The 12974-nt window shown below is 40.9% G+C and overlaps 1 protein-coding gene and 1 pseudogene across 1 annotated transcript in view; one reads left to right on the forward strand and one right to left on the reverse strand.

Annotated features, from left to right (window-relative positions):
* LOC111182070 (S-adenosyl-L-methionine-dependent tRNA 4-demethylwyosine synthase TYW1) overlaps nt 1-12974 on the reverse strand; it is a 276237-nt gene that overhangs the window by 223733 nt on the left and 39530 nt on the right. Inside the window, exon 2 of the mRNA XM_089895820.1 lies at nt 8448-8562. The gene's annotated coding sequence lies outside the window, so the exon portion shown is untranslated. The remainder of the gene's footprint in view (nt 1-8447; nt 8563-12974) is intronic.
* LOC111182292 (chromobox protein homolog 1 pseudogene) overlaps nt 1-12974 on the forward strand; it is a 61199-nt pseudogene that overhangs the window by 3629 nt on the left and 44596 nt on the right.

Below are 12974 nucleotides of genomic sequence, written 5' to 3' on the forward strand. Positions count from 1 at the left end.
TGCCGTGGAGGGGCTGGGCCCGTGAGCCATGGCCACTGAGCCTGTGCTCCTCAACAGGAGAGGCCACAACAGTGAGAGGCCCGCATACTGCAAAAAAAAAAAAAGAAGAAGAAGACATTGCTTTCCTCAGGGTCAGGACATAGCACCAGGGCCCAGGGTCTAACACGGGCTTTCTGACCTTTAAAATGGAGAAAATACCCTCACCTTTAAAATATTCTCACCTTGAAAAGGGAACCCTCCTACATTTGTGGGAATGTAAATTGGTGCAGCCACTATGGAGAACAGTATGGAGGTTCCTTAAAAAGCTAAAAATAGAGTTACTATATGATCCTGCTTATATCTGGAGAAGACTATAATTGGAAAAGATACATGCACCCCAGTGTTCATAGCAGCACTATATACAATAGCCAAGACATGAAGCAACCTAAATGTCCATCAACAGATGAATGGGTAAAAATTATGTGGTACATATCTACAACGGAATATTACTCAGCCATAAAAAAGAATGAAATAATGCCATTTGCAGCAATATGGATGGACATAGAGATGATCATACTAAGTGAAGTAAGTCAGAGAAAGACAAATATCGTATGTGGAATCTAAACAAATTATACAAATGAACTTATTTATAAAACAGAAACAGATATAGAAAACAAACTTAGGGGACGTCCCTGGTGGTCCAGTGGGTAAGACTCTGCACTCCCAAGGCAGGGGGCCTGGATTTGATCCCTGGCCGGGGAACTAGATCCCACATGCATGCTGCAACTAAGAGTTCACATGCCGCAACTAAAAGATCCCACATGCCACAACAAAGATCCCATGTGCCACAACTAAGACCTGGCGCAGCCTAAATAAATATATTTTTAAAAAAGAAAGAAAACAAACTTATGGTTACCAAAGGGGAAGTGGGGGGATATATTAGGAATTTAGCATTAGAAGATACTGCTGTATAAGAAATAGCTAAACAAGGTCCTACTGTATAGCACAGGGAAGTATAGTCAATATCCTGTAACAAACCATAATGGAAAAGAATATATGTATGTAGGGAATTCCCTGGAGGTCTGCACTTTCACTGCCCGGGTTCAATCCCTGGTCAGGGAACTAAGATCCCACAAGCTGTGTGACTCGGCCAAAAAAAAAAAAAAGTGTATATATATATATCTGAATCACTTTGCTCTACACTAGAAATTAACACAACATTGTAAATCAACTATACTTCAATAAAAAATTAAATATCTTCACCTTTAAAATGGAGAAAATACCCAGTATATCTCACAGGGTGAGGTTTAAGTGACATCATTACCTAACAAGATGTCAAAATCTGACTCAATGTCTCCAAAATTGCTCTTGAGAGCAATAGGTGACAAGAACTCTCTATTCTACAGAGAAATGCCCAGAAGCCTAGACATCCACACAGGACCCTATCCACATGATGCTAACTAGAGGATAAAAGCTAGAAAGACTTGAAGAGCTTTGAGGTGTGTCCTGTGGAGCTTGTAAATTTTATTTTCTTATCAACAGAAAACTAAGCCATTTTACAGCACAGCATCTGAATTAACAAGCACTTTTGGGTCAAAGTGATCTTATTCAGAGTTTCCTTTTATTTTAAAGATGATTCACGTCTTAAAGGGAGACCCGTATTTCTGATCTCATAATTTTCCTTTTTAAAACAGAGGCCCTGTATCATTCTGTTTCTGCATGGTCACACTATGTTACTTTTGGCCAAAAATTATTACCAGGCAATTAGAAGAAGGGAAGTATCTTTTTTTTTAATTGAAGTATAGTTGATTTACAATGTTGTGTTAGTTCTTGCTGTACAGCAAAGTGACTCAATTATACATATATATAAATTCTTTTTTATATCCTTTTCCATTATGGTTTATCTCAGGACATTGAATATAGTTCCCTGTGTTATACAGTAGGAACTTGTTGTTTATCCATTCTATATATAATAGTTTGCATCTACTAACCCCAAACTCCCAGCCCATCCCTCCCCACCCCACCTCCCCTTGGCAACCACAAGTCTGTTCTCTATGTCTGTGAGTCTGTTCTGTTTCATATATAGGTTCATTTGTGTCATATTTTAGATTCCACATATAAGTGATATCATGTGGTATTTTCTTTCTCTTTCTGACTTACTTCACTTAGTACAATCATCTCTAGGTCCATCCATATTGCTGCAAATGGCATTATTTCATTTTTTATGGCTGAGTAGTATTCCATCGTGTATATGTACCACATCTTCTTTATCCATTCATCTGTCGATGGACATTTAGGTTGTTTCCATGTTTTGGCTATTGTGAATAGTGCTGCTATGAACACAGGGGTGCATGTATCTTTTTGAATTAAAGTTTTGTCTGGATATATATGCCCAGGCGTGGGATTGCTGGATCATATGGTAATTCTGTTTTTAGTTTTCTGAGGAACCTCCAAACTGTTTTCCATAGTGTCTGCACCAACTTACATTCCCACCAACAGTGTAGGAGCATTCGAAAAAGGGAAGCCTCTTTGAGGTAAATTACTGTGTTAAATTAGATTTCTGAGCAGGGAGATATTTAACATTTCAGAACACATTTCAGTTTTTAAAATTAGTCCTTCTCCTTCAGGAATAGCCAGCAAATGGTGCAGAAACAAAGTGTAGTGCAAAACACAGATTTTTTTTTAAGAGAATTAATTCACTTTATTCTGAGCCTTTATTTCCTTAGCCTGTTTTCATTTGCTGCATCTCAATAGAGTCCACTTTCCTCCTCCTCATAAATTGATCGTGATTTCCAATACACACTTGTAAAATCTGTGAAATGCAGAGTATGCAGCTACTCACCTATAACCCAACCGTCTGCCTCATGACATCTAACACCCCATGTTTACCTCCTGCACCTCTCTCATAAGCCATGGTGTGAGGCAGAGAGGCAGGCAGGGGTGACAGGTAATTTGCCATTTCTCTTTACTTCATACCATAACACCCCCAAAGAGCTCATGGGTCTCTTACATTCTTTTTTTTAAAAATTTTTTATTGACGTATAGTTGATTTACAATGTTGTGTTAATTACTGCTGTACAGCAAAGTGATTCAGTTATAGATACATTCTTTTTCATATTCTTTTCCATTATGGTTTATCACAGGATATTGAATATAGATAATTCCCTGTGCTATATAGCAGGACTTTTTTTTTTTCTTGGCCATGCCGTGCAGCTTGTGGTATCTTAGTTCCCCAACCAGGGATTGAACCTGGGCCCTCAGCAGTGAGAGTGTGGAGTCCTAAGCACTGGATCGCCAGGGAATTCCAGTAGGACATTGTTGTTTATCCATTCTGTATATACAAGTTTGCATCTGCTAATCCCAAACTCCCAATCCACCCCCTCCGCCTTGGCATTAAATGTCTTTATAGGAAATATTTCCCTTTTTAAAGGACCAAATAATATCAAATGACAGACTTCTCTCTGACTTCTTTATTATTTTACAAGTTCATTGCAGAAGTTCCATTTTCTGATTCCAGCTCCCTTCAATAAAAATTAAGTCCTTTTCCAAGGTTTGCAAATGATAGTAAGTGTACCCAAAGCTCTTCAGAGAAACTATTCTGAGCAATTTCTTTACCAAGTTGTGCCCAAACAAAATAACAAATACAGCTAAATTTTCCCTGCATGTGTTGGCAATTCAGTACTTTCCATTAGTACAAAGCAAATAGTAATTGTGTGTCTTGAGTGTTTTTCAGATATCATTTCATTTCCCTGACTGTCTACAAAGTTCTCCTGTTTTTATACATCCTTTACAGATGGAGAATGTGAAGTTAAATAAGGGTCTGGGGGCAGGATTCCATTTCAGGGTCCAGAATTTAGTATAAATGTCAGGATATTAATATTTTATTTTTAGGACACTCATTCAGTAAGTGAAGTAGCAGACATGGGCTAACCAACCAGTTCATTCACCCTCATTTGTGAAGATAAAAATTTTTAACTTCAGCTCTTTTGTGAAGTGGTTTAATAGTGTTGATGTTAAAAGAGCAAAAGAGCCACTCATTTTACCAGCAAGATTATGCCAGCCACTTTGGCCAATTATCAAGGTCCCTGGGCATTCCAAGCTTGATTCCCTTGGAGGCTGAAGGAAACCACCTCCCTGATATTTCTGAAAAGAACGCTACTATCAAAGGAACCAACAACTAAACGTCTGCCATGTGTTTGGTCAGGCTGTCCTCTTGCTCTTTGTACATCCCCTGCTTGACCAGCCCCTGCTTCCTCTACACCCTACTTGCTCCCAGCCCCAGCTAGTGATTGCTAATCCTTAGGCCACAACGGCTCCACCTGCTCATTTATTAAAGGGAAACATCTGCCCTCATGATGGTCATTAACGTGGGGGGCTGTGAGGGACGTGCCCCAGCTGTTCTCCATAGTGGCTGCACCAATTTACATTCCCTGGCAAGAGTATGGCATCTAATAATTCCTGAACATAAGGGCCATTTTAAATTTGCTCCCCACTGGAAGTGAGGAAGCCTCACTCTTTCCATAGCTTTCCAAAGTCATAAGCTACTCCTACATAAGGCATATCTACTGTCTGTAGAGATATTTACAGCTTTACCCTCGGCCAAAACGCAGGCCCAAGCAAGAGCATACAGTTCAGCCTATTGGGCTGACGTAGCCGAGGCCAAAGGTGCTGCCTTGATGGCTTCAAAAGAGTTACAAGAGCATACCCAGCATAATACTTACCATGTTCACCTTTTAAATAAGAACCATTGGTAAACCCACAAAAAGTCAGTGTTATCCAAAAGGAGTTTCCTATAAGTCATCACGGGCGTCAGGAGGTAATCTGTCAGAGTCAGTCATGAGGAATATTGTCCATAGAGGAGGGAAAAAGGGTGGCAGTGTTAAGGCTATTACAGCGAGAAAGAGCTGTTAGCAAAAGATTTCACAGGCCAAGCAAGGGCAGGGGGATTTATCAAGCTTTTCCAATTTCAAGAGTAGCCAACTAGCCCAAGCTTAGTTTTGAGTTTGGGGACGTTCAGGATGCCATGAAACCTATTTGGATCTAAATATAACCCTTGTTTTGAGATCAGGTGCCCCAACTATGAAATCTGAGTTTGAACAAACTGCAGTTTTCCCTTGGAGACTTTGTGTCCCTTAAAGGCTAAAAATTTTAACAGGTAAATGCTGTCCTGCAAAGAGGCCTGAGAAAGGAAGCAGAGAAGCAAGTTGTTTACCTATTGAAATAAACTAGAGGATCCAGGTAACAATTATATCATCCAAAGGGTCATTGGATTCACCTTGTAGGCTATTTTGGTTGCTACTGAGATAGCACATAAAACGTCGACTGGCTTAAACTGGTTTTGCTTTCTTAAAACAGGTTGGTGATGAGTCAGACCTGAAGTTGTTTTATAGAGACAGCACTGTGCATGTGCAAGATGGGAACCCATGTCTCCAGGATGAGCCCAGAACCAAATATCTTCAGTCTGTGGAACTCAAAGAATAGAATTGTTGCCACCAGAGGGCTTTAAGAAGGGAGAGGTCCTAAAATAAGGAAAATCTGGCTTCCAGCAGCCTAAGTACCTTGGTTATCGTATATGTACTGATTTGAGGCTATCCAATCAACTTCTGCCAAGTTTGAAATTCCCCTAACCCCCTAACCTGGGATCAAGGAGACAGATTTGAGCCCTGCCTTCTATCTGCTTGCCGGTCAACCTCACAATAAAGCTCTTTTTGTTTTTCAAAAGCCGGTGCCATAGAATTGACTTCTATGCATGTCTGGCAGCAAGCCCTTGCTTGGTAACACTACTGTCAATTTCTAGAATTAGCTCCCCTTTTGGGGAGGAAGAAATTCCAGACAATATTTCTTTAAGAAATCTCCACCTAATAAATGGGTAGGGGTGGAGGAACAAAGGGGAAAAGTGTATCTCTTAGAGGAACTAAACAAAAGGGAACAGGCTTAGAGATAGGAACATGTTAAGTTTATTAGAGACCCCCACTATTTGAACCATTTTAGTACTCCCAGGCAAGGGATGTGAATAATAGTGGGATTGAGCACTGAGAGGGTAGCTCTGATATCGATAAGGACAGAGGGAGATTCATCCCACTCCAAGCTGGTTAAGAGGAAGGATTGGGGAAAGCCCAGAGTCCCGTCACTGGGAATTAGGAGGGAACATGGTTTCCCATTCCATCCTGGTCCTTTTAACTAGAAGGGAAAGATCCCGGTTCAGCCCATTAATAAACTGAGTTGAAGGCTACCCAAGTGCAATCAACATCCATAGAAAGGCCAGAATTTTCCTTAAAAATAATTGGGAACTGGCTATAATAATCATGCACAGGCTCATTGTGTGTCTGGGTGCAAGGCTGAATCTTATTTCAATCAGTAGGTTTGGGGAAAGCCAGGTGAAGTCATTTAAGTTTGCCGGAGCCTGATCCTATATCAAGGCAGGGGGTTGAGCTTTCATTTGCAGTGCTAGAGATTTCTCAGGACTCTCCCAACGCGCTGTTTTCATCCAGTCTTGGGCCTGGCTTTCACCAACAAGCATGTGAGCTCCATGGTATAAGTCTGAGAAACCTGGTCGGTAAGTCTGAACAGCTACATTAAATTCCTCGGGAAATATATGGGGGATCCTTAGCTCTACTCTAGGAAAATCTTTGTGGCTTGTAGTTCAGCCTTAGTCCAGGGGGCGGGGGCATTGAAAATTAGGGGCTTAGCATTAGAACCTTCAGAGGGTCTGATTTTAATGCGACACGTTCTAATGGGTTCAGACGAGGAAGAAGTAGGGAGAGGTTTGGAGAAAAAGCAAAGTTCAGTGAGAGAATTCGAATGAGGAAGAGGAGGGTATGAAGGAGGTGGGGTTGGAGACAAAGAGGATGGGGAAGGGGAAAAGGAAGCTTCAAAGGTTTTTTTGTCTTCAATTGTTTGTTCACATTGATTAATTTATAAATGGTATTTTGTAAAGAGGCAATTTTAGTATCCCGAATATGCTTAGAAGCCTCAAGGTACCAGTTGAAACAGGCGTTTGAAACAGGCGTCCCGTTCAGTTTGTTGTATTTTAGAGCCTCGGTCTTCTAATTTGGTTCTAAGAGAAGCAAGTCTGGGGAGATCATAAGTTCCCCATAATGGCAATTGGAGTTCTAAATTGTTTTTGGTTAGGCTGGTCAAATTAGTTTAAAATGTGTATAAGTTTTTGGGTTTTTTTCCTTTTGTTTTTTGGTTTGGTTTGGGTTTTTATTGAAGTATAGTTGATTTACAATGTTTCAGGTGTACAGTAAAGTAATTCAGTATATATATACATATGTATAATATGTGTGTGTATATACTTTTTCCAACCCTTTTCCATTATAGGTTATTATAAGATATTGACTGTAGTTCCCTGTGCTATACAGTATGTCCTTGTTGTTTATCTATATTATATATAATTGTGTGTATCTGTTAATTCCAAACTCCTAATTTATCCCTCCCCCAGCCCCTTTTCCCTTCAGTAACCATAAGTTTTCCATGTCTGTGAATCTGTTCTGTTTTGTCAATAAGTTCATTTGTATTATTATTTTAGATTCCACATATAAGTGATATTTTTTAAAGGTGTATACTTTTTTAAAATATACTCTAGAGATCTTTTTTATTTTATTTTAATTAATTTATTTTATTTTTGGCTGCGTTGGGTCTTCCTTGCTGTGCGTGGGCTTTCTCTAGTTGCGGCAAGCGGGGGCTACTCTTCGTTGCGGTGCCCGGGCTTCTCATTGCGGTGACTTCTCGTTGTGGAGCACGGGCTGTAGGCGCGCGGGCTTTAGAGCAGTGGCTCAGTAGTTGTGGCACACGGGCTTAGTTGCTCCGTGGCATGTGGGATCTTCCTGGACCAGGGATCGAACCCGTGTCCCCTGCATTGGCAGGCAGATTCTTAACCACTGTGCCACCAGGGAAGTCCCAAGGTGTATTATTTTTTAAACATAAAACCTGCTGGAGTCCCAGAAGGAGGACCCTCCTGAGAAAATTTAGCAGATTGGGATTCCATTACTCAAAACCAGAGGTTCAAAAAACAAACGAGGGACTTCCCTGGTGGCGCAGTGGTTAAGAATCTGCCTGCCAATGCAGGGGATACGGGTTTGAACCCTGGTCCAGGAAGATCACACATGCTGCGGAGCAACTAAGCCTGTGCGCCACAACTACTGAACCTGCACTCTAGAGCCCGCGCGCCGCAGCTACTGAAGCCCGCGCTCCTAGAGCCCGTGCTCCGCAACAAAATAAGCCACCGCAATGAGAAGCCTGCGCGCCACAGCAAAGAGTAGCCCCCGCTCGCCGCCGGCGCGCAGCAACGAAGACCCCACGCGGCCAAAAATAAACAAAAATCTTTTTTTAAGTTTTAAAAAAAACAAGCACTCCCCAGAAAGGACAAAACCTTTAAACAGATCCCAAATAAAGCCGGAGCTCAACTGAAAGGAGGGAGCTCCCATCTGAGAGGAGACTTAACTGAAAGGAAAAAGACAACTCACAGAAGCAGAGGGCAGAATGGGCCTGAGTGAGCACCTCACGTGGCTCCAGGGTTCGTTAATTTCTCAGGGGTTTGTCTCCTTGGGATTCCACTTCTGATCATCATGTAATAGTGACCTTAAAAAAAACAAAAGAGCCAGTTATAGTACCAACAAAACGTGTTTATTCGTGAATAGCAGAGAATTGCAATCAGGACATGCAAAATATGGCAAACCATAGGCAAGTCCAGAGAACAGAGGAGAGAAGCTTGCTTTTATAGAGGAAAGTACTACCTAACCAGGTTCATTTGCCCAACAGGCAGGAAGCCAAACAGATGCCAATGTTTGTAGCAAAGAAAGGGTTTATTCACGAGACAGCTAAGTGAGGAGATGGAAGAATACGTCTCAAATCTGCCTCCTTCAAGGCCAGGGGCTTGGGATATTTATGGGGAAAGAGTGTAGGCTTGTCAGAGGTGCAGGGGAGGTGATTGTTGTTCTGCGCAGGCGCAACTGAGCATCATGCTTCATAGTATGCGTGTTCAGAAAATGGCAGCGTTAGCACGATCCGAGGGTGAAGTTTTCTGCCCTCTGAGGTCAAAAGGTGGACATCACACAGGCCCAGATGAATGGTCGGTGGTCTTGGCCAGTTTGAGTTGGGCAAGAACTAGTTCCTAAAAAACAACTTAGGCAACTGTTATAGTGACCCATACATCAGAGGTGTTATCTATAGGGGGTGGTTAAGAGTCTTGTGACATATTGTCTAAGCTATGTGAAGCTTGGAGGGTCTGCTGTTTTCCACAGTGGCTGCACCAACTTACTCTCCCACCAGCAGTGTAGGAGGGTTCCCTTTTCTCCACACCCTCTCCAGCATTTATTAGTTGTAGACTTTTTCATGATGGCCCTTCTGACTGGTGTGAGGTAATACCTCATTGTAGTTTTGATTTGCACATCTCTGAAGATTAGCAACGTTGAGCATCTTTTCATGTGCCTGTTGGCCAACTGTATGTCTTTGGAAAAATGTCTATTCAGGTCTTCTGCCCATTTTTTAAACTGCGTTGTTTGATACTGAGTTGTATGAGCTGTTTATATACTTTGGATCTTAACCTCTTATCAGTCATATCATTCGCAAATATTTTCTCCCACTCAATAGGTTGTCTTTTTGTTTTGTTGATGGTTTCCTTTGCTGTGCAAAAGCTTTTAAGTTTAATTAGGTCCCATTTATTTATTTTTGCTGTTGTTTCCTTTGCCTTAGGAGACCCCCCCAAAAAAAATTATTGCCACAATTTATGTCAAAGAGTGTTCTGCCTATGTTCCCTTCTAGGAGTTTTATGTTTTCAGGTCTTACATTTTAGGTCTTTAATCCATTTTGAGTTTCTTTTTGTATATGGTGTGGGAAATGTTCTATTCATTCTTTTTCATGTAGCTGTCTAGATATCCCAGCACCACTTATGGAGGAGACTGTCTTTCCCCCATTGTATATTCTTGCCTCCTTTGTCATAGATTAATTGATCATAAGTGTATGGCTTTATTTCTGGACTCCATATTTTGTTCCATTGATCAATGTGTCTGTTGTTGTGCTAGTACCATACTGGTTTTTTAATTTTTATTGGAGTATAGTTGATTTACAATGCTGTGTTAGTTTCAGGTGTACAGCAAAGTGAATAGTTATACATATATCCACTTTTTTATATTATTTTCCCATATATGCCATTACAGACATTTGAGTAGAGTTCCCTGTGCTATAAAGCAGGTCCTTATTAGTAATCTATTTTATTAATATATACAGTGTATTAATGCATAGTATATGTAATACATAGTATATGTCCATCCCAATCTCCCAATTTATCCCTCCCCCTACCCCCTTGTAAGCGTGAATTTGTTTTTTACATCTGTAACTCTATTTCTGTTTCGTAGATAGTTCATTTGTACCCTTTTTTAGATTCCACATATAAGTGGTATCATATGATATGTGTCTTTCTCAGTACCATACTGTGTTGATGACTGTAGCTTTGTCATCAAAAGTCAGGGAGCATGATACCTCCAGCTCTGTTCTTCTTTATCAAGATTGCTCTGGCTATTTGGGGACTTTATGTTTCCATACAAATTTTAGAATTATTTGTTCTAGTTCTATGAAAAATGCCATTGGTGTTTTGATAAGGATTGCATCGAATCTGTAGATTGCCTTGGGTAGTATGGTCATTTTAACATTATTAATCCTTCCAGTCTGAAAACACAGTATATCTTTCCATGTTGTCATCTTCAGTTTCTTTCATCAATGTCTTATACTTTTTGAGTACAGGTCTTTTACCTCCTTAGTTAGATTTATTCCTAGGTGTTTTATTCTTTTTGATGCAATGGAAAATGGGATTTTTATTTTTGCTTTCTCTTTCTGATACTTTATTATTAGTGTATAGAAATGCAATAGACTTCAATAATTTTCTATCCTGCAACTTTACTGAATGCATTGAGGAGCTCTAAAAGTTTTTTGGTAAAAATTTTAGGGCTTTCTATATATAATATCATGTCATCTGCAAACAGTGATAGTTTTACTTCTTCCTTTCCAATCTGGATGCCTTTTATTTGTTTTTGGTGTCTGATAACTGTGGCTAGGACTTCCAATACTATGTTAAATAGAATTGGCAAAAATGGGCATCTTTGTCTTGTTCCTGACGTTAGAGAAAAATTTTTCAGCTTTTCACCATTGAGTACGATGTTAGCTGTGGGTTTGTCATAAATGGCCTTTATTATGTTGAGATATATTCCCTCTATATCAACTTTGAGAGTTTTTATCATGAATGGATGTTGAATTTTCTCACATGCTTTTTCTGCGAGTATTGAGATCATATGGTTTTTAAACTGATAGCCTTCTTGGGAAGCTAAAAGGCACAAAAAAGAAAGTATCAAACAGGATTTTTAAAGGCATCATAGGGGGCTTCCCTGGTGGTGCAGTGGTTGAGAGTCTGCCTGCCGATGCAGGGGACACGGGTTCGTGCCCCGGTCCAGGAAGATCCCACATGCCGCGGAGCGGCTAGACCCGTGAGCCATGGCCGCTGAGCCTGCGCGTCCGGAGCCTGTGCTCCGCAATGGGAGAGGCCACAACAGTGAGAGGCTCGCATACCGCAAAAAAAAAAAAAAAAAAAAAGGCATCATAGGAGTAGAAAAAGCCCAAAGTCTGTTTGAAACAGAGTTGGATAGACAGTAATTTAAATCTTACTAGTTGTGTGAGCTTGGTATACAGCTGGTATGTTTTTTAGTGTTTGCCCATCCCATGATCTTTCCATTGTTTGTCTAGAATCTGTCTCTCAATCTTTCTACATGTGGAGAGATTCTTGCAACCATATGTGTGTGCCTGGCTCCAGGCCCTTCTAAGAAGACACAAGTGTCTCTCTAAGGAGTTTAGAATCGAGACAGAGGAACAATCAGGTTTTACAAGTGCCTGGACCTATAATTTATGACTTGAGTTGCGGGGCGGCCATTATTCTCTACAAGGATGAGGTTGCCAAGAAAAAGAAACCATTCTGCAGGAGGAGAGAGATGAATCGTGGGTGTGTTTCCTGGGTTCCCAGCACTTTCCAGATTCGGACTCAACACCTTCCTGAGTCTAGTGGCAAGTCTGCCCTTGGGTTCAGCAAAACATCCCAGGATCCTTAAAATAACCCTCCTTGCCCCTCCCTACCTTTTTTCCTTTGCAAGATTAAGCCCCAGTTGGTCTCTGTGACTTGCAGCCAGAGTCTGCTAAGACATGTGAGCAAAATTGCTCACATAATTGCTAATCTCACTAAGCCTCAATGTCTGTATTTATAAAAGGAGGCGTGGAATATCTACCTCATCAGTTGGTGATGATCTAAGTGGAATAATATATGCAAAATACTTAGAACAATGTCTAGCACACAATGGGCTCAGTAAAGTTGCTCCCTCAAGTCGTAAGAGGGAGCTCTGTACTGCCCCCCTGCTCTGGGGCAGAAGGACTAGGGTGGCTCCCGTGACTATTACGCGGTCTCTGCCTGGAAGCCTGGGCATCCACAGATAACTGGTTCTGACTGGCAAGGAAATGCTAAGGTGCCTTTCTGTGATTTCAGTATCTGGAGATGTGTTTTCAAAAAGCTGCTTTCCTTTTAAGAATAGCCTTCCTGGGCCTTTTAGAATAAACCTTTCAAATAACAAAGACAGCTTTTTCTTCCTCAACTTAAAGCAAATCAATAAACAGTGCCAGATGCTGAGGACACAGTGGCGAGCAAGTCATACCCTTTGCCCTCGAGGCGCCCACAGGTAATAAAGGAGGTACAGTAGTCTCCTTTTATCCGTGGCTTCACGTTCTGTGATTTCAGATACCTGCAGTCAACCTCAGTCCAAAAATATTAAATGAAAAATTCTGGAAATCAACAAGTCATAAGTTGTAAACTGCTTGCCATTCTGAGCTGTGTGAGGAAATCTCACATTGTCAGCTCTGTCCCACCCAGGACACGAATCATTTTTTTTCACACACACACACACACACACACACACTGTATTTTATTTTTACAAGAGATAAATAAACTGACACCACGCAGT

Source organism: Delphinapterus leucas, chromosome 15, assembly GCF_059928025.1.
Source record: "Delphinapterus leucas isolate spDelLeu-1000000601 "Yukka" chromosome 15, BTC_Dleu_Yukka2, whole genome shotgun sequence".
NCBI lineage: Eukaryota > Metazoa > Chordata > Mammalia > Artiodactyla > Monodontidae > Delphinapterus > Delphinapterus leucas.